Below are 5,457 nucleotides of genomic sequence, written 5' to 3' on the forward strand. Positions count from 1 at the left end.
TCATCTGGTGGGTTGGAGCTTTGGTTGGGTTTGCTCAATGTCCTATGGCCAGCCAACTGCTCTGACATTTAGAACCATTAAAATACTGGGCTTTAGTACTACTGATACATTTAAGAACTTCCTGAAAGACAAGCATGCCAGCTGTGGATATTTATGAGACCTCTACAAAATGATCAAGAAAGAAAATATGTACTTGAACAGTTTAATAGTATAGATATTCTGCTAATTTATCTCAGCTAATGAGAGCTTCCAAAACAGTTCCTAAATCTTTTGCTGAACACCTGTGCTAAATGTGGGTGGTTATGATATACCAAGTAAACTCAGTTTTTGCTAATTTATTGCCATGAGCTAAAACTTATAACATAATTCTTTCATTAAAAATAACTTAAGGTGCTAAAAGCATAGAATATAACTTTATATGAAGAAATCATGTTTTATTTTTTTTGGTAAAATTAAGTATTCTAAGGATTAGTGCAAAAATATTTTAGATGAAAATAAAATCATAGAAATCCTTATAGATGAGTGAAAAATTACAATCACTTGCCTCCAACTGGTGGCACCTAAAGATGGAATGGCTAATCTGGATGCTCCTCAGGTCAAGTTATCCCTTGGCATTCATTATTTTTCCCCCTTCTAGCTTGGCTGGTCTGCTCCTTTATTTCCCAATACTGAGCCAAGAGAAATGTTTAGAGCAATGAAGGGGTATAAGTGTCAAGTGGCTAGATCCTTTACTTTGCTTGTGAGCTCTAAGATGAATGATTACAAACTTCTACAATTCTTACAGATGACTTTTCCACACATCACCCGAATCATCAGCCCCTCCTTGTCCCTCTCAATTCACTCAAACCTAAGTATTTGGAAGGCACAAAGGATGAGAGTGGCAAAGTAGCCAATGAGTTGACCTTGACTCTTCACAGTGCAGAAGGTCATTACAGGAGACTGTGCAAAATCCAACACCCTAAAGTCCCTCCAATAAACACAATCTTCATTGTCAAGGTACATATCATAGGTAGTTCTTGAGAGAAAAGATTTAGTTCAAAGGGAATACAACCATCTATCCATCCATACTCACAGGAGAAAATGAGTCTATTGATTAATGTGGGGTTATTTTCATAAATTTAGGCCTGAAAGGATAATATTGACTGAAAGAAAACTATAATTTAGAGGTCACATAAAAAAATTTTGATATAATTAAAACATAAGAAAATAGAGGAAAAAGCAAAAGCTAGGGTAAAATTGATAGTCAACCTCTATACTCTATTTGTTCAGTTATTGAAATCGCTAAAACAGATGAAAGTGTAAAGTGTTGGAACTTGATAGGTATAATAACGGAAAACCACTAACACTTTCTGAAATCAGAAGGAAGGGAATCTTGGAATTTATACATGTACATACATAAATTTACATTATTTATCTAGACAATATAAGGCAAAACAATTTTTTGTCCAATTCCCAAATATTTAAGTCATAAATATTTTCTTGGGTTTTGTTGTCTAGATAAACCTTGACACCTTAGTCTACCTGGCAATTTTTAAATTGTACTTTGGATGATGGGAAGGGTAGAGATTCAGGTAATTATTGCCATGCCCTAAATTAATGAGTGTTAACAAGCTCTATCAAAAAAACAGATTTTGTGTTTTTTTAAGGTAACTTAATCTTAAAATTTAATGTACTCCAAATAGAATGACAATCAATTTTGGGGTAAAGTAAATATTATTCTAGAAATCTCTTGAATGAAATTCATGAAAAATCCAAGAAAATGCAGAAAAATGAAAACAATGAGGGAAGGAACCTGAACAAAGATATTCAAATATTGCAAAGCTAGCTTTAAAAATATACTGTTGAAATAGGAAAGGAACACACAGGTATATTAATGGAACAGGGTAGAAACAAAGACAAGCAAATAAGAATTTAGTATACTTCAAACTAGTAAGAAAAAAAGGACTGTTCAATAAATATAATGAGCTGGAGTTGATTATTAAATATATATACATGTGTAGATATGTGTATCTACAAATATATATATTTATATATATGTATTTATAAATATATATATATATTTAGATTTAGATTGCTATCATGTATATAATATATATGGCTATACTACACTTTATTCCAAATGCCTCCAGGTAAAGTAAAAAAAAAAAAAAATTGAGCCAAAAAATATTTGAAGGAAATAAATGTGAACATAATTTTTCCTTGGTGAGGGAAAATGCTTTCTAAGTTTTACAAAATGTAGAAGCCATAGAACATGCAATTGGTAGATCGACTACATGAAACTGTAGAACTTCTCTACTATAAGAAACATAACTTTTTTACGAAAAGGAAAAAATGGGGCATAAACATTTGTAACCTACATAAGAGACCTCAATTCTATCTGATCTGAACATCTGAATCTATATGTACAAATATATTTATAAAATGAATAGTATCTGGGGAATACCAAAACAATGCATTTTGCCCTGTATAGGCTCTGGTTTGTAGTTGCCTCAAGGTTTCCACTTCTAATTGCCAAAACTAGCGGATTCGGCGCAAAGGGCTCCTTCCATGATTAAAACTTACCCCCAGGAACAGAATATGAGGGGAGTTCCAAAGAAAGTTTCAGCTAGACAGGAAGTGAAAGAAAACCTGCCAATTCTACCCTACCTGAGTGTGGAAAAGAAAAAAGTAGGGGAAGTAAATAATCAGATAAAAGTATCCTAACTCTTCTCTCCTGAACCAAAATCCCAGACAGGAGTGAGGTTTTAGAAAGATAAAGAGAAAAGCCATAAGCAGGAAAGGTTTGTCCCCCACTCCCAATTTGAAAGTCTGAAAAAGACAAAAATGGCCTCCTGAAGTGGTTGGGAAGAAAAAGAGCCTGAGTTTATAGTACCAGGCTTCCTTTGGCTCTTGCTGAAGATAAAAATGTTTCCAAGGCAGAAGAGTGGAGAAATTAAGCCAGAGCTAGATGGAATGTGACAAGGCTCCAGCTGAGGCAGCCAAGGGGGTCACCAGACCCTGACCAAGGCAAGAGACCAGCTTCAGCATCAATAGAAGATTCCATCAGAGAGCCAAGTAACTAGATAGATAATAAACGTCACAGATGATTACACAAATACCTTTGTACCCTTTGTCAGACTACCCCCGTACCCTATGGGATCACATAAATACCTATCCCTGCCAATACACAAACATATCAGGTATCGCCTTGGTGAAAGAGCAAGGAGAAGGAAAGTATACCTTAAAGTCTGAGCATGTATTTAAGATTAATCTAAAGAATAAATGTTTAAATTAGACCTAAGATACATTCGTTGATAAATTTAAGTTCTGCTTCTCCACAACTTTCACCAGTCCACTTCCCCAAGAGTGAGGGCTCATGGGAAACACTGGACTAGTTATAGAAAATTAATAAGCTAAATTTCCTTCTTTCTTGATGGCACTAAGGAAACTTGTGACTCTCCTACATATATATAAAAAGCTCTTTTCAATTAGCAATAATCGTGCCTCGGATAAACCTCACTGGCTACGATACTGCCACTGCGCAAAGCTATATAAAAAGCTCTTTTAAAGCAATGAAAAGAAAGGGTGCCTGGGTGGCTCAGTTGGTTAAGCGTCTGCCTTCGGCTCAGGTCATGATCCCAGGGTCCTGGGACCGAGTCCCGCATCAGGCTCCTAGCTCAGCGGGGAGTCTTCTTCTCCCTTTCCCTCTGACCCTCCCCACTTCTCGTGCTCTCTCTCTCTAATGAATAAATTAAAAAATCTTTTTAAAAAAGCAAAAAAAGGAAAAATAGGCTAGGAACATAACTAACTGAAAAAGAATAGATTAAAAACCTACCGTGACACCAACAGTGAACTCTAATATAAACTATGGACTCTGGGTGATAATGATGTGTCAGTGTATGTTCATCATTGGGACAAATGTACCCACTCTAGTGGGGGATGTTGATAGTGACAGACATTATGTATATGTGGGGGCTGGGATATATGGGAAATTTCTTCCTCTCAATTTCACCGTGAACCTAAAACTGCTCTAAAAAATAAAGTCTAGGGGGGCCGGGGTAGCTCAGTTTGTTGGGTGTCTGACTCTTGGTTTCAGCTCAAGTCATGCTTTCAGAGTCATGGGATCGAGCCCCACCTAAGGCTCTGCACTCAGCAGAGACTGCTGGAGAGTCTCTCCCTTTCCGTCTCCCTATCCCCTCCTCCTTGCCCCCCTGCCATGCTCTCCCTCTCTCTCTAAAATAAATCTTTAAAAAAAAGTCTATTACAAAAACCATTCAACCTATTAGTAAAGAAATACACATATGGCAACATGCTTTTTCTATCAAATTATTAAACATTTAGTTTTTAAGTGCTCTCTATTGGTGAAGGGGCAGGGCCACTGACTCTGGTATAAACTAGTAAGTGTGTCTGGAGGCAATTTAGCAGTATATTTTTAAAGCTTTAAAATTTCTTTTCTGGTATTGTCTCAAGAAAATAATTAAGAAGCCATGTGACCACCTACTCATGAGACCTTCTTTCATTAACATTTATAACACTGGAAACAAGAAAACAAGAAGTGATTGATAAAATATAGTTCTATAAATAGGATAATAAATTTTAAAATATTATAGAAGTATAGCGTTTGACAAGGAGAAGAGTTTCACAATATATTGTGGGGAGTTGTAGAAAAACTACAAAAATGTATGGGCTTAAAAAAACAACATTTAAAATTAAATGGTGCAAAACAGGGCACCAAGGGATTAAGACTTTATTTTTTTATATAATGGAAAAGTGATATTTAAAATTTACTATCAATTTTTTAGCTTCAGTAATGATACTTCTCTTTTGATTGTTCTGGATGGAATAACTTTTGGAAGCCCTTTTAATTATTACAATCACTGAAGCAGTAATGGCTAATGTTAATTGAGCCCTCACTATGAACCAGGAACAATGTTAGTATTCATACATTTAGTCCCCATAACTACATATGAGAAAGGTACAATTGTCATCAGCCCTGTTTTATTGATGGGGACAGCTGTTGGGTAAATTTCACAAGGTCATCAGCCAGCAAATGATAGAGCAGAGCTTTAAATGTGAGCTATCTGGATCCAGTGGTTGTTTATGTAACCATTATGCTACCCATCTTCCCTAGCAGAAATGTTCCTGCAAGACCGGTACCTAGCTAATGTTCAGAGGAAAAAATGATAATTAGGTATATTTGGCAAGGCAAGGCCCATCTCTGAGATGCTCTTGATTGGTGACGCAGATGAGCCCCTTCCCCCAGGTATTCAATGATATCCACAAATTTACATAGGAGTCAAGATAATTTCTAGAAGAAAAAGGATCTATGTTAAAATTCAGTTCATTTTGTGATTCAAATATCTGCTCTTTTGAAGCAGGGGGCGCCCTGGCTGAGACCTGAATGGAAGAAAGAACAACTGGAATCTGGGAAAAAAAAAACCTAGGAAGCTAGAGTCAGCAGGTCTGGACTTAGGGTCT

At 36.1% G+C, this 5,457-nt stretch overlaps 1 pseudogene; it reads right to left on the reverse strand.

The window, feature by feature from the left end:
• Positions 1 to 3,369: 3,369 nt before the first annotated feature.
• On the reverse strand, positions 3,370 to 3,528 carry LOC116638402 (annotated as a pseudogene).
• Between the last annotated feature and the right edge of the window lie 1,929 nt (positions 3,529 to 5,457).

The sequence above is a fragment of the Phoca vitulina genome, unplaced genomic scaffold (assembly GCF_004348235.1).
Source record: "Phoca vitulina isolate PV1807 unplaced genomic scaffold, GSC_HSeal_1.0 scaffold1, whole genome shotgun sequence".
Classification (NCBI taxonomy): domain Eukaryota; kingdom Metazoa; phylum Chordata; class Mammalia; order Carnivora; family Phocidae; genus Phoca; species Phoca vitulina.